General features: G+C 46.3%; 1 long non-coding RNA gene across 1 annotated transcript in view; it reads right to left on the bottom strand.

Annotated features, from left to right (window-relative positions):
* LOC138243307 (uncharacterized) overlaps positions 1–22,245 on the bottom strand; it is a 176,176-nt gene that overhangs the window by 69,632 nt on the left and 84,299 nt on the right. The gene's annotated exons all lie outside the window — the stretch shown is intronic.

Genomic DNA, 22,245 nt, shown 5'->3' with positions numbered 1-22,245 from the left:
GTTGGTACAGGTAGCCATAGCGTAAATTTGTTTGTATAATTGTACAGTTGTGTTAGGAAACGAATGCATTATGGTTGACAGCGTCCCGGTGCATTTATACACCATCAACAGTTTGAAAGGCGTAGTAATGATAGTTTACGGAGGGCACAATCAGAATATTACTATCTTTTGTTAACTATTATAAAAGCTGTTAGGAAGTTAAGGAGTGAACCCTGCCTCAGTCCCGTTGCTTGCTGAGATAGTCTCCAGCAGACATAGCAGTTAGGAAGTCAGGAAGAGCAAGAGTTCAGGCATGTCAGAGGGCATTGTGGGGGGCGTATCAGCCTTAGGACAAAGCGAGGCCAAATGTGTGTAGGAGTAACATAGGGAAGAAGTGTTTTAACTAGTTAATGACTGGTAAGGAGGGGAACGTGTTTCCACTGGATCTGCGTCTTACAAGAAACATCTTTGATGGTTACAGTGTTTTTTTTTAAGAGCAAAGCTAGATCACAGTGACGAGCCCTTATAATCTGGGATGCCGCAGAATTCCGTATGCCGAGTGGAATTGGACAGTTCTGCTTCGATGGCTCAGGAGACAGTAGAGGAAAGGCATAGTTCACTGTGGAGTTCTCCGACCGGGAGACCAAAACCCTCATTGGTGTCCGTTTAGACAGCTTTTCTTCCTAGCATGGAGAACAGTTTCAATTCACATTTATCGGGAAAACGGTGCGCAAACACATCGCTCAGAAAGAAAGGGACCTTTTGTGTTCTTAACACGTTTAAATCTAAATTTCAGGAAAATTAACTTTGGACGAATTCATGGGCTGTTCATGACGAAACACGTGCATATTAGCAGGGATTACTTTTTTATCATTGTGACACTTTCACAACTGAAGGAATTAACTAAAAGTCTTGCTAAAAGTTGGTATTATATCTTGCTGACTATATTTTTTCACTTGTATTTGACAACATCTGTCTCAGGAGGGCTGGTCTCAAAAGATAACAGCCGCATAGTGTCTTTACACATCGCTAGCATAGTTCTCAGAGAAAGACCAGTGAGCTCTCTGGGAACAAATGGTCCATTCAGCAGAAGGGGCCACCTGAACACACAAGCTGGCAGTAAAGAAAATATACCTACTCGCCAGCTTTCTAGAACGACCAGATATAGCCACAATGCAAGCAGTCATCTTGTATTGTTTCACTGTATGAAAGAGCACTGTAAGCGCTGTCTTTTTAAGTCTTGTGTCGCAACGCAAGACTCCCGTATGCATAAAAAATAAAGACGACTTTCAATACACACTCAGCTGATGCCCTTTTTTTTCTGGCATGACAACTAAATCCAGATGCACCCAAATGCTTCAAAGCAGGGTAAAATAAGTTGGAATTAACTCCTGTTTTGTGACGCTCTCTGCTGAGGTTCTAAAGACAATGGAAGAGTCTTAGGTAATAGCTGGTTCATAGTGGTATATGCTTTTCTGGGAGATATTCAAAAGGCTCTTTTCCCAGTAGTACAAATTAAGACAAAAACCAGTAAAACCATTTTTATGGGAATTTCCTGAACGGTAAATTACTGCATTCCAACTGAAAGTCGCAAGAAACCGGACAAAATAAAAGATGTGGAACATTTACAGGATGAGAAAGAATAGTTTTGTGGAAAATTTCCAAAATGTTTGTGGGTATGTCTCCCGTCTACCAGTGTTTAAAATGATGAGCTCCGTAAACCACACCGTTTTCTTCTGTCCTGTTTCGCATGACTGCCTATGTGTTTTAAATCGACTGCACCTTTTACAAGTCCAGCATGGGTTCGTGATTTATTCGAGAGGTTTCCCTGAAATTGAACATTTTGAAATATCCCATTTTTTTTGGTCTGCATATTTCCATGTAGAACTTACCTCCTTCTGTGTTGACCTGAACTCCGCCTGTGGTCTTCAGTCGGCCTCTCCCTCGGGCGTGAAAGCTGTCTTTCTCCAGCTCTCTACTGGTGTGACTTGTTCTTACAGACCTGTCAGAGCTGGGTGGTACCAGCTGAGTTCTTTGTCAAACGACCCGGGGGGGGAGGGGGGGCGATCAGAGCAAATCGATCCCACACTGATTTGCTCTACAGATGCCAGAAAATGGCTTTGCGTTTCGGCCGTCTTCAGCTCGATGAAGGGCTAGTCAAATTCTCCCACTATAGGCTCTGCCAATTCAAATCGCAAATCTGCAGCCACCCCATATTGGTGCTTTTCTAGCCCCAGATTCAAATCAATTTGTCAAGGTCACTGCAAGGAGAGAGCGCTGCTCCACTGCAGTTGCATTTGTTTTGTTCACCGGAAAAAAGCGCTGTTCTCCACATGAAATCTCATTAATTAAACAAATCCAGGGAATGGTGCAGTAGTGATCAGTGTATTTTCTACTCACAGTAGACGGTGCAGTAGTGATCAGTGTATTTATACTCACAGCAGACGGTGCAGTAGTGATCAGTGTATTTTCTACTCACAGCAGACGGTGCAGTAGTGATCAGTGTATTTTCTACTCACAGCAGACGGTGCAGTAGTGATCAGTGTATTTTCTACTCACAGTAGACGGTGCAGTAGTGATCAGTGTATTTTCTACTCACAGCAGACGGTGCAGTAGTGATCAGTGTATTTTCTACTCACAGCAGACGGTGCAGTAGTGATCAGTGTATTTTCTACTCACAGTAGACGGTGCAGTAGTGATCAGTGTATTTTCTACTCACAGTAGACGGTGCAGTAGTGATCAGTGTATTTTCTACTCACAGCAGACGGTGCAGTAGTGATCAGTGTATTTTCTACTCACAGTAGACGGTGCAGTAGTGATCAGTGTATTTTCTACTCACAGCAGACGGTGCAGTAGTGATCAGTGTATTTTCTACTCACAGTAGACGGTGCAGTAGTGATCAGTGTATTTTCTACTCACAGTAGACGGTGCAGTAGTGATCAGTGTATTTTCTACTCACAGTAGACGGTGCAGTAGTGATCAGTGTATTTTCTACTCACAGTAGACGGTGCAGTAGTGATCAGTGTATTTCTACTCACAGTAGACGGTCCACAACTACTGTCAAACCCCACCTGCTCCCAGAGCTTTGCTTATATACAGCGTCCCCCCCAGCACAGATGGTTCCCTCCCTCAAGACCCGCTCTCTAATTAATTGTTTAACGAGCAGGTCGTCACTGAGTTTCACAAAGGGCACCTATTTCATCCAGCTGGGTCGTTACAACCGAGGGCTGGGAAACACCCAGAGAGTCATTGTTTGTTTGTTTTTTTGTGTAAAGGTTTGCTTTTAGGGTTTGCTTTTAGGGCAACAGAATCAGAAGCTTTGACTTATTTGTCGTTTAACCCCGGTTATCACAACCAAGTCTGAAACGCCACCTGGAATCACACACACACACAAATCGGTTAACATCATGGTTAACCATCTTATTATTATTATTATTTTATCAAATAGAACACAATGACAAACAGAAAATAATAGACAGGGTCAATTAAAAAAAAAGGAATACAATGCATTTCCAGCGCAGGTAAAAAAAAAGGATGTTAGAAAGAGAGAAATTGAAATAAACAATAATAATAAATAATTGCTAATAATTATATGGTGCTTTGATGGACATGATCATTAATAATTGCTTACACTTATATAGCCCTTTTCTGGACACTCCACTCAAAGTGCTTCACAGGTCATGGGGAATCCCACTACCACCAGTGTGCAGCCCCACCTGGATGATGCTCCAGTCCGCTCAGCACACAGCAGCTCTCAGTGGGGAGGAGAGCAGAGGGATGGAGCCAGTTCAGAGAGGGGGGTGATTAGGAGGCCATGATGGGTAAAGACCGGGGGGGATTTAGACCAGGACACTGGGGTAACACCCCTACTCTTCTCCAGAAACACCCCGGGATTGTTAATGAGCACAGAGAGTCAGGACCTCGGTTTTACGTCTCATCCGAAGGACGGCGCCTTCTTACAGTCCAGTGTCCCCATCACTATACTGGGGCATCAGGACTCACACAGATCACAGGGTGAGAGCGCCCCCTGCTGGCCCCACTAACCCCCCCTCCAGCTGCAACTGTATTTTTTCCCAGGAGTCTGGACGATAATAAACTATGATGATACTCTGTCATCCAAGACGGTGTCCTGATTTGTATATTCACAGAAAATGCTGGGAAATGCGCTGTCTCACAACATGAAAACTGTCGCAAATCAAGAGTTTGCATGCGAGTTTTCAGAGCTCGCTCAGAAGTGGACTAAACGGACAGCTTTTGTGTATAGCTTCGTCATAAGAGAACACGATTCGCATTCGACCCCGGGACCAAGCCTGATGCTTTGTTTGATCAAGAAAAAAAAAATGATAAAAAAATGCAATTCTTTTCAATACAATATGGGACATTACTGGTGGCTGGGCTGCTGTAGAACTATTATATAGAAAAACACACAAATGCAGCCTTTAAGTATGAATCCGGGGGGTTTTATTAACAATATAGGACCAAGGATAAGGTGGAAGGTCGTTTTCGAGCAAAAGAATTGACTCATTGACTTCTTCCACGAAGTTCAAGGTTAAGCAGCTTAATGGTTCCTAAACATGGAAACGTAGGTTTCATTTCCACAGGGAAAATGGTCAATTGAATCCAATTGAACTGGAACTTTATTGCCATATGTGCTGGTACAATGGAATTCGTACCGACAGGAAGTCTCTCAATTGTTAGAACAGTGCATCAAGACAATACAGTATACAAACAAACAGTAGACAATGTACAAGTCAACAAGTCAACAGTTTGAATGTAAACAATGCAGACGTGTAAACAGTGACTGCCGATGGGCAATAAATAAGAAATCACAATGAGGTAGCGGGTGTAGGTGTTGTCCGAGGGGCCTGGCCAAATGTGTTTTCCAATCTCACTGCTTGTGGGTAGAAGCTGTTGAGGAATCTGGTGGTCAGTGTCCGTCTGCTCTTGCGTCTCTTGCCTGAGGGCAGTGGGGTGAAGAGCTCATGCCCGGGGTGGTGACTGTCCTCTCTGATGGCCAGAATGGTCCTCGCAGAGCTGTTGAATCTCTGTGAGACCACAGTGAGACCATATTGACCATTCTCTGCAGTGTCTTCCTCCTCTCTCGAGGAGGGGAGTTGCCGTACCCCAGCACACACACCTGACGGCACACCCCGTCCAAATGACCCGAAAGAAGAAGCCCTTCTTTGTGAGCATAACAAATTTGAAAAATGCTCCTTTTCCGAGTGACCTGAATGGGTCAATGTAGTGCTGTTTTCATCATGTTGGGAGGGTGAAAAGCTCTATATTCAACCTTTATCTGGGAGCATGGTTTTCATTTTCATATATGGGAAATACTTCACCTGGATCCAGGAAATGTCTTCCTTAAATGATAAATGATACCCATAAAAAGTGACTCGAAAAAGGAGCACTTCTCTCGCAAGCACAACAAGCAAGTCCTCCTTTTCCAAGTCACCTGAATGGGTCAGAATAGTGTTGTTCTCGCCCTGTTGGACACAGAAATGCTTCATGTATCAATATCATGTTTGATTCTGGTTTGATGTTTAGTCTACTCCTTTTCCAAGTCACCTGAATGGGTCAGAGTCCTGTTGTCTTCTTCCATTGGGAACAATGTTTTTATACACCACTACTAACAAAGTTAAGGCTCAACTTCCCAAAAAATATAGGGAGAATACATGTGCTCTTCGTTTTTATCAGTAAATACAATGATGTCGATGTCACAACCCCACCAAAGTGACTCGAAAAAAGAGCACTTCTTTCACGAGCACAACAAGCAAGTATTCCTTTTCCAAGTCACCAGTGTGGGTCAGAGTAGCGTTGATCTCCCCGAATGGGTCAGTGTGGTGTCATCTTCATCGTGCTGGAGGATCAAAGCCTTTACCTTCAACCGTGACGTGAGGAGGTTTCTGACTTGTTTTGCAAAGCCATTCAGCATGGAAAACGTTCACCTGTGGGTCAGGAAATCTCTTCTCTGGATCGGTGTAGCAGACGCCACGCCCCATCACAGTGACTCAGAAGAGAAGCACTTCATCTCCAGCGTGACAGTAAAAATGCTCCTTTTCCAAGTCACCTGAATGGGTCAGAGTCCTGTTGTCTTCTTCCAGTTGGAACAATATTTTTACACACCACTATTAACAAAGTAAAGGCTCATCTTACCAAACAATATGGGGAAAACAAACGTGCTCTTTATTTTTATCCGTACATACATTGATGTCGATGTCACAACCCCACCAAAGTGACTAGAAAAAAGAGCACTTCTTTCGCCAGCACAACAAGCAGGTACTCCTTTTCCAAGTCACCAGTGTGGGTCAGAGTAGTGTTGTTCTCGCCCTGTTGGACACAGAAATGCTTCATGTATCAATATCATGTTTCATTCTGGTTTGATTTTCAGTCCACTCCTTTCCAAGTCACCTGAATGGGTCAGAGTCCTGTTGTCTTCTTCCATTGGGAACAATGTTTTTACACACCACTACTAACAAAGTTAAGGCTCAACTTCCCAAAAAAATATAGGGAGAATACATGCGCTCTTCATTTTTATCAGTAAATACAATGATGTCGATGTCACAACCCCACCAAAGTGACTCGAAAAAAGAGCACTTCTTTCACAAGCACAACAAGCAAGTACTCCTTTTCCAAGTCACCTGTATGGGTCAGAGTAGTGTTGTGATAGTGTAGTGCAGAAGAGTGTAGTGATTAATCAGTACTTAACCATCTGAACCCAGTCAGTGTGGAGAAAGGTTACCTCTATCGAGGTAATGTTTTCTTTACATTGATGTGGTAGATGTCACACCCCATTAAAGTGACTCGAAACAGAAGCACTTCTTTGGGAGCATACCAAGAAAAGCCTCCTTTTTCCAAGTCACCTGAATGGGTCAGAAGAGCGCTGTCCTTACTGTGTTTGAGGAAGAAGTTCTTCCGTTGTCTGAACTCTTGGGTTTAATTGTCATTTCAACCAATGAATGCCCTATTTACACTGATGTAGTAGGCGTTCGACCCCACTAAAGTCACTCAGAAAAGAAGCACTTCTTCTGCAGACAAATTAAGCAAGTACTCCCTTTCCAAGTCACCTGAGCGAGACAGAATATTGTCCCATTTCTTCCTTTGGGAACAAAGGCTTTTTACACCACCTGTCAATGTAGTATTGTCTTCATCACTGTAAGAGGAAAAAGGGCTTTATACCCTCCCTCGATTATAAGGAAAAGTTGATTTTACCAAGAAATAATTAATATTATTATAATTGCTAACACTTATATAGCGCTTTTCTGCACACTCCACTCAAAGCGCTTTACAGGTCATGGGGAATCCCACTTCCGTCACCAGTGTGCAGCCCCCACCTGGGTGATGCGACGGCAGCCATAGTGCGCCAGAACGCTCCCCACACACCAGCTCTCAGTGGGGAGGAGAGCAGAGGGATGAAGCCAGTTCAGAGAGGGGGATTATTAGGAAGCTTTTTTTAATGACCACAGAGAGTCGGGACCTTGGTTTGCCGTCTCATCTGAAGGACGGTGCCTGTTTACAGTCCAGTGTCCCTCGTCACTATACTGGGGCATTAGGACCCACATGGAATGCAGGGTGAGAGCGCCCCCTGCTGGCCCCACTAACACCTCTCCCAGCAGCAACCTTAGTTTTTCCCAGGAGGTCTCCCCTCCAGGTACTGACCAGGCTCACACCTGCTGAGCTCCAGTGGGGGGGGCTGCCAGCTGGGAGCTGCGGGGTGAGATGGCTGCTTAAATTAAAGAAGCCATTTTCTATCAACAAGTACTTTGCAATTAAAACCATCCCAACACCCGATAGCGACGATACATGACGATAGCTCTGATTGGAGCAATAAGTGTCACGCCTCATCAAAGTGACCCAAAAAAGGAGCGCTTCTATGGAGGCACAACAGTAAAATGCTCCCATTTCCCAGTGACCTGAAGGGGACAGCGTATTGGCTGTGACTATATCATGTCGGGTGGAAGAAAGGAGGAGATCTCTTTTAACGCCATGTCGAACCCGTTTCCGACTGCGATCGCACATCAAAGTCACCCCAAAAAACGTGCACTTACTTGGGCCACAAACAAAATAAGCGCCCCTTTTTGGAAGTGGCCTGCATGTGCCAGGGACAGGTGGGGTAAACGGGCGAGGGGCTTTTCAGTCCTACCCCCATCTTTGTGTGAGTTTCTTTCAGGGTGGGGGTCACCCATTCGCAAGCGGACCAGATCATTTCAAGGCTCCCCCATTTTCCGAAGCGAAGGGGCGTCCAGCCCCTCGTCGGCGAAAGACAGGACAATCGGGACGGTCTGGGAAGGAGCCGCGTCAGCATGCGTCGTCTGCAAGGGAACAAGTAATAGGTTTATTCCTGTGCTGGAAAGAGGAAAAAAAGAGGGGCAACATTTTGGCTCTGGCCCTACACCACCTACACAGTACCTGGAGGGGGAGACCTCCTGGGAAAAACTAAGGTTGCTGCTGGAAGAGGTGTGAGTGGGGCCAGCAGGGGGCGCTCACCCTGCGGTCTGTGTGGGTCCTAACGCCCCAGTATAGTGACGGGGGACACTAGACTGTAAACAGGCGCCGTCCTTCGGATGAGACGTCAAACCGAGGTCCTGACTCTCTGTGCTCATTAACAATCCCAGGGTGTTTCTCGAGAAGAGTAGGGGTGTTACCCCAATGTCCTGGCCTGATCCCCCCCCCTGGTCTTTACCCATCATGGCCTCCTAATCACCCCCCCTCTCTGAACTGGCTCCATCCCTCTGCTCTCCTCCCCACTGAGAGCTGCTGTGTGCTGAGCGGACTGGAGCATCATCCAGGTGGGGGCTGCACATTGGTGGAGGTAGTTGGATTCCCCATGACCTGTTAAGCGCTTTGAGTGGAGCGTCCAGAAAAGCGCTATAGAAGCGTAAGCAATTACTATTAATTATCATTATTACCTGTTTCTAGATGCTAAAGGACTATTCATTTCAACAGGACTTAACTTTCATGGCAGCCTGTCTCTATCTCAGAGATAGAGAAACCCTTTGCTCTTCCGAGCTGGAGGTTTCCTGCAAGCTCGGGGGCTTGACGTCTCACAAATCTGCCCCTTTTCAATTGCGTCAAGTTTGCCGCGCCAGAAAATTTGACGACGAGCTCCCGGCCACAGCTGGAGTCCGATTCGGTCTGGAAGGCAGGGCGATTTAAAAGTGTGAGGAGCCGAAGGGGCCCCTGTGGCGAGCCGCATTTCAATTTCATGTCGTTTGGGATATTGAAAAGGTGCGCGAGACCACAACGCCCTTTCTGTGTCCCTTTTTACCTTTTCATTCAGTTCGAAAACAAAAACATAGGTAAGCCTTTGAAAGCCACAATGTTGGGCCTCCCATTAACAAAAAAACCCCCGAGATTCCTAACACTCGGGACACCACTGTCACCTCTGAACTATTGTTTCGGCTTAGAAAAGAGGCATGTTAAAAAGACCAGCCTCAACCTTCGTTACAGATATTCCTCCCAATGAACCAAAACGACAGATTTCAATACGAAGTGAAATTCACAAACACACCGTTCAGCGAAAGGCTGAACAAAGGCTCCACTCGATTCGATTCACATGCGGTTTCTAGAAGCCACACCTCAGGAATCATGGGTAGAAATGGAATTTACACCCCTTTTTTTAATCCTCATTTTTAACTAATTAATTGCTTACACTTATATAACGCTTTTTCTGGACACTCCAGTCAAAGGGCTTTACAAGTAATGGGGAATCCCACTACCGCCACCAGTGTGCAGCCCCACCTGGATGATGCAAGGGCAGCCAGAACGCTCCCCACACACCAGCTCTCAGTGGGGAGCAGAGTGAGGAAGCCAGTTCAGAGAGGGGAGTTATTAGGAGGCCATGATTGGTGAGGGCCGATGGGAAATTTGGCCAGGACGCCGGGGTTACACCCCTACTCTTTTCGAGAAACGCGCTGGGATTTTTAATGACCACAGAGAGTCAGGACCTCGGTTTAATGTCTCATCAGAAGGACGGAGTGGAGTGTCCAGAAACAATTATTATTATTATTATTATTATTATTATTATTATTATTATTATTATCCGGCATCAAATTCTCTCCACTACAGATATAATTTCCACACCTCCTCCCTCCTCATCCAACTTCTCTGGTTCCCGTCTCTCCAGCTTCTCTCTTCTTGACTCAGCATCCCTAAACAAACTAGTTACGCGCATGAAACCCACCACATCTATTTTAGATCCCATTCCCACCACTTTATTCCAGTCCTGTTTTTTGTATGGGTGACAGGGCCTTCTCCTGCTGCGCCCCCAAGCTCTGGAACTCTTTGCCCAAGGATATTAGAGAGTCACCTTCTCTAAAATCCTTCAAATCCAGACTCAAAACCTTCTTCTTCAGAAAAGCCTTTACTTAACTGGTTCCATTCTTCACCCCTCTGCTCTTCTTAATACCATCTTCCACGGTCTCCTCTATTGTTATTGTTGTATTGTTATAATTATAATTGTGTCCTGTCTTGTGAAATTTTCTTATTTATTGTTGTAGTCTTCTTATTTATTGTTATTGTCGTCCTGTAAAGCGCTTTGAGAAGCCACCTTTAAAGGCGCTATATAAAATAAAGTTTATTATTATTATTATTATTATTATTATTATTATTATTATTATTATTATTATTATTATTACCATCCTCCAATTGGAGAAACTTGACATATTTAAATGTTAAGTGCAATTCAGGGGGTTTTCAGAACCAAAATGTCACCACATCAGACAGTACATTGAGGGCCAACAAATTCAATGTCGGCTCTTGAACCTTAGGTTGTACGTGCCACTCCCCATCAAGGTGACCCAGAAAGAGCACTTCTTTGCAAACATACCAATTAAATTCTCCTTTTCCAAGCGACCTGAATGGGTCAGTGTACTGCCGTCTTTATGAGTGTTGTTGAGGGTTAAAGTCCTCACATCCTGTCTGAGCTAGTGAAGTAATGGTTCGTTTTACACCAAAACACATTGAGGAGGCCGAGAGCTGTAGATTTTAACATGAATATAACAGTACTCATTTATAATTTCTCAACAACGAAGCATAAAAACCTATATGCATGGGTATCTTTGATACCTATTGCCTTAATTGAGTCATACACAAGTCATACACACACACATATATATATATCTATCACCCATCAAAGTCAGCCCAAGAAGAAACACTCACATGAGAACTCACACAATAAGCATTTCTTTTTGAAATAGTCTGAATGCATGGTCTTCATCACGTAAAAGGAAGAAAGGCTTTAAATTCTACCTTCTTCTGAATTCCAGTTTCATTTTATCAAATAAAATAAAGAAGATAAAACAGTGTATTTGAAGTGATAAATCAGTCCTTAATCATCTGAACCCACTCAGTGTGGAGAAAGGTTACCTATATCTAGGTAATGTTTTCTTTAAATTGATAGTGGTAGATGTCAGACCCCATCAAAGTGACTCAGAAAAAGAAGCACTTCTTTCCAAACATAAGCAAATGCTCGTTTTCCAAGTGACCGGAATGGGTCAAAATAGTGTTGTGTTCATTATACAGAAGGCAGAAAAATTTCCTACCGCGAAGCAAAGATAGGGTTTGTTTGACCCATAAAAACAGCACATTAATGAAGCCGAATGACCGCCATTTTATTAATTAAAAGCGGCACTTGCTAATTTTCATTTTATCCATCCGGCTAGGGAAAAAAAAAGGTTCTGTATCCAGATAGTGTCTTTTTTTTTAATTGAAATTGCACCTCATCGAAGTGACTCTAAAAACAAAACATCACTTCCTAACAAGCTAAATGCCTCCTTTTCCAAGATCACGGCAGTGATCCTTTATCATGAAGCACGATGAGAGGTTTTGCAAGGATATTGTAATATCATCAAATCTGTGAAAGATGTTGATTGGTATTTAGCTTCTTAACGGAAAAAAAGCAGTATACTTACTCATTTCTCTTTTTGTTGGGCGGGGGGGCCTTCAGCTCTCCCAAGATGGCCGCCAAATGTCCTTGTCCTCTGAACTTGAGTTTCTGGCTCCAGGTTGCAGCTCTGATGTGCCGCTTGAAGTTCACTGTTATACAAATGTGAGAGGCTTTTGGCCCCTCCCCCTTTTCCCACCTCCCCCTGCTGATCCTATCGGCCTGCACGGGGCCAGCCAATGGCGCGAAGCCCTGGTGGTTATCTCCACGGCGCTGCCATTGGTATTGTCGTCCCCCCCCCATCAAGCCCCGCTACTCCGGCAAAGGGGCCGGCTTCAGCAGGGATCGCAGCCAATCGGTGAGGGCGACATGACGTCACCGCCCAGCGACCGACCAATCAGGCCCCGCTGCTCCGGCAAAGGGGCTGGCTTCAGCAGGGATCGCAGCCAATCAGGGACGGCGACATGATGTCATCGCCCAGCGACCGACATCACTTTGTGACCTTAACGCCCCCCTCTGAATTCAATCTCAACTCCACGCGGGAGGCTGCGCTGGCCTGGCGGAGGGATCTCAGGGTCGGCCCATAGCACACACAAATGAACACGACGTCTCGTTATCCTGAAAATCCTTGGACACAGTCACCCACCTCGGCCGGGGGACTCAGTACAGTCACTATAAAAGCAGAAGCCAGCGACAGCTTGTTTGGCCCCAGGAAAATAAATCCATTTCAAGGGGCTGCTTTCAGTAGGAGGGGAAATGAGGTTGTTTGGTCAACCGGGCTGACGTCAGGCACAAGTCCACGAACTGACATTAATTACAAGAGGTATCGTGTGCGTGGCTTTTCAGGGGATCTTTTGAGGGGATCTTAAGGCACCCAGGGACTTTGTAAGGCACCCCTGAATTATCCTCCATGTTTAACTCTAATGGAGGAAGACCCCCCTTCCCTGCATCTGGAGAAACTCCTCCAAGGTTGCACGGATCGAGACTGAGATCTCTCTTCTTCCAGAAAAACCAGCAGGACGTGTTTGGGGGGGGGCTTTCTCCCCCAGCAGTAGAAAATCCATCAGACAAAATACAAAAGCCGCACGAAATCACATGGAATCCCCCCCCACAGTATGTGATATGTATATAAATGGATAAATAAATAGGTAGGGGGGTGGGGTGGGGGAATACATTTACATACATTGAAGGAGCCGTTTAATGGCAGAGGGGACGAAGGACAATTTGGACCCCTATACCGTCTCCCTGATGGGAGCATTATGAATTGAGAATGTAATGGATTCAGTCGTGATGTTCCTGGCCATTCTGAGAACTGTGTTTATAAGTCAACATGTGATATACGATATGTGATACGTGATATGTGATATGTGATATGTGATATGTGATATATGATATATGATAATTGCACTGCTATTTAAAACCCTGAAACCTGGGACCCACGCTCTCATTCGAGGGGGCTGGGAGACGGGATGGTGCCTGCCTGCATTTACAAGCAAATTGTTGGCATTCTGTCGCCGCTGGGAGGCTTCTGAAGAAGGATGAATAATGCAGAGCAGCTCTCCGCGGGAGCCTGGGCAGCACCTGGAGGGGAGACCTCCTGGGAAAAAAATTAAGGCTGCTGCTGGCAGAGGTGTGATTGGGGCCAGCAGGGGGGCGCTCAGCCTGCGGGCCTGTGTGGGTCCTGATGCCCCAGTATAGTGACGGAGGAGACTGGACTGTAAACAGGCGCCGTCCTTCGGATGAGACGTACAACCGAGGTCCTGACTCTCTGTGGTCATTAACAATCCCAGGGTGCTTCTGGAAAAGAGTAGGGGTGTTACCCAGGTGTCTTGGCCAAATTCCCCCCCGGACTTGACCCATCATGGCCTCCTAATAACCCCCCTCTCTGAACTGGCTTCATCCCCCTGCTCTCCTCCCCACTGAGAGCTGGCGGACTGGCGCATCATCCAGGTGGGGGCTGCACACTGGTGTCAGCAGTGGGATTCCCCCTTACCTGGAAAGTGCTTTGAGTGGAGCTTCCAGAAAAGCGCTATATAGAAGTGTAAGGATTATTATTACTAAGACACATCAGAATGGGGGTGATGTGGTCACAGAGTTCTGCATGGGTCTGAAGACCAGCAGTCCAAGTTTTGGAGCATGTGAAGTTTGTTAAGTGAGTTGGTAGGGAGACCGCTGTTAAGACTAGCACAGTGAGCTAAAAGACCAGATGTGAGCAGTGTTTTCTGCACTGAAAGAGACTTTACAGCTGGATGTTACTTGGGCATCAAAAAAACCTAGCTCGAGATCAGACAAGATCCCACACATTTCTCATAGTATAGGGCATAAATCTGAGGCGGCTGTTTCCGGGTCCTATGGGATTTAGGCGATGAGATATATCTTCCCTGGGCTTTAATGTGCACGACTGCAGTTTGTGTCATATTTAAATGGAGGAAACTTGAGCTCAACCAGGCCTGCATTTCGGTCACAGAGTTTGATAGAAGTTAAACAATAGGACATCAGCTATCAGGGCTCTAGGTCTGGGCAGTTATCCTGGGTGGGACCAGATAATGGATTGTTTTGGGTTTTTTTTAGCGCGTGTGTGGCAGCCATTTTACCTCGGGAAAGAGAGAGAGAGAGCTCTTTGTTAATGTGCCATAAACACAACATACTCCAATCCGCTCTCAAAACGTACCATTAATTCGACATACACTCTCAAACGACTGTCTTTTTCGCTGTCGTTTCGTCGTCTCTGAGAAGTCCAACACACCAATTTGAACGTGAATACCGACATAACCTCCTACAAGAGTAGAAAATCGTCGAAAATCATCATACAATACTACAGCGATTCGGTGTATTGGACCATGAATTCAGCGCGCAAATGCGGGTTTCTGAGGTCGAATTGGGAGACGTTACAGCCGGTTTTTACTTCAAAACGGAGCTCGGGGTCAAAGACGAATGTGACGGGGGCTCATTTGACAGCGCTGCCGTCCAATATTACAAGGCGACAGGAATGAAAGAGCTTCCCAGTCCGTTGCTGTTTATTTGGAGTCTGAAAAGACAACAGCCACGTCTCCTTGAGCTGCTATAAACGGGGGGTGTAAATATAATTTCCTATTACTTGTTTTCGTCTTTTCCTGCATGCGGTTTGTTTTTTTAAAAAAAGAGCCCAAAGACATTGGACCTGCCAATAGTTCTACTGGCTTTACCTGTCCGTCTATAGTTTATTACGTGACCACCATACGGACCACTAAGGCAAAAAGAGGAGAATATTCTGGAATTGAAATAATGAAGCGCTGGGCTGTTGTCAGGAAGACATTTGTCGGGTGGTAGGTATCTGTATTGTTTCGTTTCACGGCTTGTTGCGATGTCGGGGAGGGGGAAGGTATGACATTCAACACTTAAGGCCGGCGTCGGAGCCGTGTGGCGTTTTTAATGTCTTTCGCAAACAACCCCCGCGGAGTGCGTAGGATAAACACGTCCGTCGACGTCCTGTTACCGGGCAACCGCGTTGCGTCGTTAAATGGCGTGTGTGCCTTTAAGACGGCCAATCAAGCGCTGATTGGGGCCCGGACTACCAGACTCGGAGACAGTTTTCACCCCCACACTATCAAACTATGAAACTCCCAGCCTCTCACCTCACCTACGAGCTGAAGCTCACAGTGCCTTCTCTCTTACCAAAAACCCAAACACACATTGAAATCGACCTCTACCTCCCATGTCAAGAAACTCACTCCCCATCATTTTCTATCCTTTATTTCATTCTGTTGGTGTATGATTTTGGACAACTGATGTTGTTTTGCACATTACCTGTGGCCTGTTGTTGTTTTGCACACTGCCTGTTGTCTCTGTCTTTTCTTATTCAATTGTATTGTTGTTGTTGTTTTTTTTGTAATACTTACCGTCTGAGGGCTAGCTAAATAGCATTGCGTTGTGCCATATGCCTGTGTATGAGTATTTTGACAATAAACGTGAACTTGAGGAGGCACGTCTTTACACAAAGAGTGGTGGGGGTGGGGAACAAGCCGTCCAGTCATCTTGTTGAAGCCGATACCCCGGCTTCTCTCCAGCCACAGCTGGGTGAGCTCCTCCAGTCAGGACAGGAGGCTCTTCTTTGCACAAAGTGTGGCAGGGGTGGGGAACAAGCCGCCCTGTCCGTGTGGTTGAAGCCGATACCCAGGCTCCTCTCCAGACACAGCTGGGTGAGCTCCTCCAGTCAGGACAGGGGGCTCTTCTGTACACAGAGGGTGGTGGGGGTGGGGAACAAGCTGCCCAGCCCTATGGTTGAAGCCGATACCCCAGCTTCTCTCCAGACACAACAAGATGAGATTCTTGGATCAGTTAACTTCACCTCAGGAAAGGCCCTGCAAACTCCTGTCCAGTCTACTACAGCTGGTATATACCAGCTCTCAAAAGTCTTTACAATTCACAATCAAACCATAAATTACCAAAGAGAGGGGGGGGGATCTCATTGAGCCGTTTCTCCGGGACAAATTCCTTTCGGGGGCTTTGTGCGTAACGCGATTAGAGATATCTGGTTTATCTGTGCCTTGGTTTTAGCGTGCTGCCAGTTGGTGTTTGTTTCTTTCATTTCTAATTTAATCTTTTTATTTCCTGTCCTGTTCCTGTTTTCTTCCTTAAATTCGCGGGGGAAATGACATCGACACAGCTCCCCTTTGATGTCTGCGGTTTAAAAGCAGGAACCCACTGGGGGATATGCGTTTCTTGATATTTAAATGGCGCTGCCACGTGGTATGAGTCCCTTAAAACGCTCAAGTGCTCTGTCTTTTCTTGTTTTCGGTCCCGATACCTGGTTTTCTTTCTTAGTGAAGTTGCGCTCCCGTGAAGTGTACCGTCTGTAATGTCAATGTTTGCCGAGATACAGTAATGAGATCAGGTCTCTGAGACGGGTCTCTCCTCATTCAGATGAGAGTAAACACCAGCGGGCTCACGCTGATAACCTCCCCCACAAATCCCATCTTGTTGCTGACGCAATAGCCCAGATTCAATCAAGCCGGCTGAACTGATTACAGTGAAGCTACTGCAGGTTTATGTCTTGGTTTTATGACTTACATCTTTTTTTTCAAAATCCGCATCAGTGCGGAGAGGAGACAATCACTCCCAGGACACAGATGACGCAGGAAACCTGTCGTAGAGGGATCATGACTTATTTTGACCTCCTAAGCATCTCACGTGAAGGGATTATGTAGCCCCCACAGCTGCCTGGCGCTACAGCAGTGTGATATCTACGGGATTTCGAATTTGTTCAGCTTTTATCGCTAACGTTTCGGACGCTTTTGGTCACAAAGGGCAGGCATTGCTTAGTGGGCTTTGGTCTAAAACTCTCTTCGGCTAAAATCTGTACTTCCTTGCCTTTAGTGTCCCAGATGTGCTGTACTGGCAGGTAAAAGACAGAACACAATACACAACGCATTTAACACCACAGGGACCCCCTTCCCGAAAACAGGAACTCTTCACACTTTCGAACAAAAGCAAAGCAATGGGGTCACCGATTGTGTGTGATGCATAAGATACGCGCATGTTGGATACATAAATAAATGAAATATACCATCCGTCGTCCAAATTGGGCAGGTTAATAGCAGTAGGAGTAAAAGGTAAATTAATCGATTGACGAGGTGGCCAAGTGGTAAAGGCGATGGACTGTGCTCGGAGTTTGACACGTGTGCCCTTTCTAAGGTGGGTTGTGTTCTTTTTCCATATCGCCCTGCCGATCACAACTGGCAGCCCCCCCCACTGGAGCTCAGCAGGTGTGAGCCTGGCCAGTCCCTGGGTGGGAGACCTCCTGGGGAAAAACTAAGGTGGCTGCCGGAGGAAGTGTTAGTGGGGCCAGATGAGGGCGCTCACCCTGCGGTCCGTGTAGGTCTTAATGCCCCAGTACAGTGACGGGGGACACTGGACTGTAAACAGGCGCCGTCTTTCAGATGAGACGTAAAACCGAGGTCCTGACTCTCTGTGGTCATTAAAAATCCCAGGGCGTCTCTCGAAAAGAGTAGGGGTGTCACCCCGGCGTCCTGGCCAGATATCCCCGCTGTCCTTTACCCATCATGGCCTCCTAATAACCCCCATCTCTGAACTGGCTTCACCCCTCTGCTCTCCTCCCCACTGAGAGCTGCTGTGTGCTGAGTGGACTGGAGAATCATCCAGGTGGGGGCTGCACACTGGTGGCGGTAGTGGGATTCCCCATGACCTGGAAAGCGCTTTGAGTGGAGTGTCCAGAAAATCGCTCTATAAGTGTCAGCAATTATTATTAATTATTATTAAAAGAGGAGGATGATGGGTAAAAAGGAAGTGGGCGAAGGGACAAACGAGAGGCTGCGAGAGGCCCAACTTGGCTGTGCGCATGATTCCCGTTACTCGCTCGTCGATATCGCTGCTGTCGCAGTCTCGGACCTCCCCGCTCCTGCTCGCTCGACACCTAGTCTCTACGCCTGGGCTCGCTGAATCGCTGTCCCGGTCTTGTGGGTCTCTACGAGAATGCCGACGTTAACGAAAACGATCATTTCAGGTTGACGAGCTCGACATCCGCTCAATTTAGGGCGCAGACGTTTGTGTCACTGGGGGGGGGGGGGGGAGTTGCACAACTTGAACTTTTTGCACACACAGGCCGTTAAGAATTACAGGGAACACCGGAAGAGGCCACTTCTTCTTTTTTCGGTTGTTCGGGAGTTCCAGGGAGGAGGGGTGAGGCACCAGGAAACCTGGAAGCAAAACAGACGTAAAAAAAGAACATATCGGAGATTGTAGGGGTTACACCCCTACTCTTTTCGAGAAACGCCCTGGGATTTTTAATGACCACAGAGAGGTCAGGACCTTGGTTTTATGTAAAGTGCTTTGAGTGGAGTCTCCAGAAAAGCGTATATAAGTGTAAGCAATTATTATTATTAATATTGCAGGTGGGACATTTTAGTGTGTTGCATGCAAAAAAAAAGTGCCTTTTAAAAGCTTCCACGGGCTAATCTCTCTCTCTCTGCCCAGGAATTCAATATTACTGCATTACCACCAGCTTCAGTTATGCTCAGTAATCCAGAGAGGCTGCTTAGATGTTTTCCTGCGTTTCCACAGAGAACAGAGCAGGGATGAGGGTGACAATCAGGCTGGATGAAGGGCTGAACCCTAATGACCCCGCAGTGAGTGAATTCCTCTTCCGCCAGGTAGGTGCTGCCAGCCTTCAGAGCCAGGAATCCGGACAGAGGGATTGTATGTGCATGAGTGTGACAGAGTCTGCACAATTATCATATCAGCACATCATATCATATACAGGACTTGCAAGGAGTTGTACAGCCTTGCTCTCAAACAGTGTGAATATCACTGGATCGGTGTACAGTGTGGAGAATTATATATCTATCATGATCAGGACTGTGTGAATTTACTGGATCAGTGTACAGTGTGGAGAATTATATATTTATAATAATAATGACAGTTTGAATATTACTGGATCAGTGTACAGTGTGTACAGTTATATATCTCTAATGATCAGGACTGTGTGAATATTACTGGATCAGTGTACAGTGTGGAGAATTATATATCTATCATGATCAGGGCTGTGTGAGTATTACTGGATCAGTATACAGTGTGGAGAATTATATATCTATAATGATCAGGGCTGTGTGAGTATTACTGGATCAGTGTACAGTGTGGAGAATTATATATCTATGATGATCGGGGCTGTGTGAGTATTACTGGATCAGTGTACAGACTGTACTAGTTACACTCAGGGTGATGGATCAGTATTGCTGGCTGGTGCTCCAGTCCAGATCCAGCCCCGCTCTCAGGCAGTCTGTGCTCTTCTTCTCTGTCTGGAAGGAGCAGAAGGATGGGCTGGTTTTCCACTCTGAGGAAGATGAAGGTGAGATTTGAGCTCCCAGTGTCCCCCAATCACTGGAGTGCGTCTCTGTGTCCTCAGCTGGGCACATCATGCTAATTCTTTCAGTTGCATGTGTAAAGGGCACTGCTTGTCAGTGCAGTACTGTGTGTATGGTATGCAGTTCTATCTGTGCAAGTGTGTGCAGTTTCCAGCTCTGTCAGTATAGAGTGTATGTTTAGCAGATTGATGCAGTGACGTGTGTCCAGTACTATCAGTCAAGTCTGTGTTGTGTGAAGTTCGGCACTGTCCATTGTGTAATTGATAGTTGTTTCAGGACTTCAGGATGATGCGACGACAGCCATAGTGTGCCAGTACGCTCACCACACACCAGGTGGAGGACACTGGGAGGACAGTGATGAAGCTGATTCATAGATGGGGATTATTAAGATGCCAATGGGAAATTTGGCCAGGACGCCAGGGTTACACCCCTACTCTGTTCAAGAAACCCCCTGGGATTTTTAATGACCACAGAGAGTCAGGACCTCGGTTTTACTTCTCATCCGAAGGACGGCGCCTGTTTACAGTCCAGTGTCCCCCGTCACTATACTGGGGCATCAGGACCCACACAGACCGCAGGGTGAGAGCGCCCCCTGCTGGCCCCACTAACACCTCTCCCAGCAGCAACCTCAGCTTTCCCAGGAGTCTCCCCTCCAGGTACTGACCAGGCTCACTTCTGCTGAGCTCCAGTGGGGGCTGCCAGCTGGGAGCTGCAGGGTGATAAGGCTGCCGGCATATTATGAAGACATTAAGTTTATTACAGTGTTTCATCACGTTCAGTCCAGATCCAGTTGATACCTGGAACTCACACAGCTATTTTCTAAAGGCTCTTAAAGAACCTTCTCACTCTCAGTCAATTACACTGCTTAATTCAACCTCCAGAGGGCAGGGTCAAAGAGGGAGGGTGCTTTGGGCCTGGAGTTTTGAGAAGCCTTTACCCTCTTCATCCCTGTCTCTTTAAAGATTTGTAGTTTCTTGTGTGTAGGGGGACATGGAACTACATGTCCCAGGAGGCCGAGGGGGGGAACTGGCCTGCTCATTTCCTGTCTAAACAGTCTCAGCTGTGAGGGATGCTGGGCCTATTTAATGGCTTTAAAGGTGTGTGGCTTTTGTTTTGTTTGTGAGGGGAGTTGACTTCTGTTGGAAATCTTAGAAGAGGATCAAGTGTTGTTTTGGTGTTCATGTTGAGGATTCTGCTTGTCTATATTATTCCTCCTAAAAGGGGGAGCTTGTGTTTTTTGTGTAAAAGACTTGAAGCTGAAGTACTTGACTGGCTTTTCCTGGAGAGTTGGCTGTAAATATCACAATATATTCACATGGGTGGAGTTGGAGACTTGGTGGTGGGTGAGAGTCACCTTCTCGGGTGACTTTTCCAGAGTAGGTGTCTTTTGACCGTGTTACAGCACTGAATTAAGCCAACCTTTATTTTGCAGGATGCAGTTCTGTCAAATCCAGTTTGGCCTTGTGCTCAGCCCCTGTGAGGAGAGTACCGGTGTCGTAAGGATTGTCGCAGGTGAGAGTATGTGGCTCAAATTTGATGTTTTGCCCACTGGTTTCCTTGTGTTGGCTAAACCTTAATCCAATAGGTGTCGGAGAAACCCATCTACTACTAATGGTAAGATTTCTCTTTTCACCTCATCCTGTTTGGTTTTTATATGTTCAATTGTTTTTACTGTGGTACAGGGGAGAACTCGGTATGGAATGTTCTTGTGCTTGTCCTAAAATGGCAGGAACTAAAACGCACACTCGCACACCGAGATGGAACCACCAGTTGGGGAAGGTGTGTGATTATTATTAACACACTCTGCCACCTAGTGGCTCAACGGTTTGGCCTCCGCCCTGCTTTGCTGTTTTCATAGTCTCTCACTTTAAACGGTGATTCATATATGCCCAGTGACCATATCCCCCAGATATCAACTGGTGGCCACACTGAAGCTCAGCAGGTGTGAGCCTGGTCAGTACCTGGATGAGAGACCTGGGAAAAACTAAGACTGCTGCTGGAAGAGGTGTTAGTGGGGCCAGCAGGGGGCACTACCCCTGCGGTCCATGTGGGTCCTAATATACCAGTATAGCGATGGGGACACTACTCTAAACAAGCGCTGTCCTTCGGATGTGGTCATTAAAAATCCCAGGGCGTTTCTTCGAAAAGAGTAGGGGTGTAACCCTTACCAATCATGGCCTCCTAATAACCCCCCTCTCTGAACTGGCTTCATCCCTCTGCTCTCCTCCCCACTGAGAGCTGCTGTGTGGGGAGCGTTCTGGCGCACTATGGCTGCCGTCGCATCATCCAGGTGGGGCTGCACATTGGTGGTGGTGGTGGTGGGATTCCCCATGACCTGTACAGCGCTTTGAGTGGAGTGTCCAGAAAAGCGCTATATAAGTGTAAGCAATTATTTATTATTATTTTGTGAATTTTTGGTTGTGGTGTTTTGAGTTTCCTGCCCTAGGGTGTATACGGCGGTGTGTTGTGTTTTGTTGGCCTGGCGCCATCAATCTGAAAGAAGACTCATTACGGAATGCCCGCAGG

This window comes from Lepisosteus oculatus, chromosome 14 (assembly GCF_040954835.1).
Source record: "Lepisosteus oculatus isolate fLepOcu1 chromosome 14, fLepOcu1.hap2, whole genome shotgun sequence".
NCBI lineage: Eukaryota > Metazoa > Chordata > Actinopteri > Semionotiformes > Lepisosteidae > Lepisosteus > Lepisosteus oculatus.
Note: the sequence above shows the minus strand (reverse complement) of the source record. Positions and strands in the feature narration are given on the sequence as shown.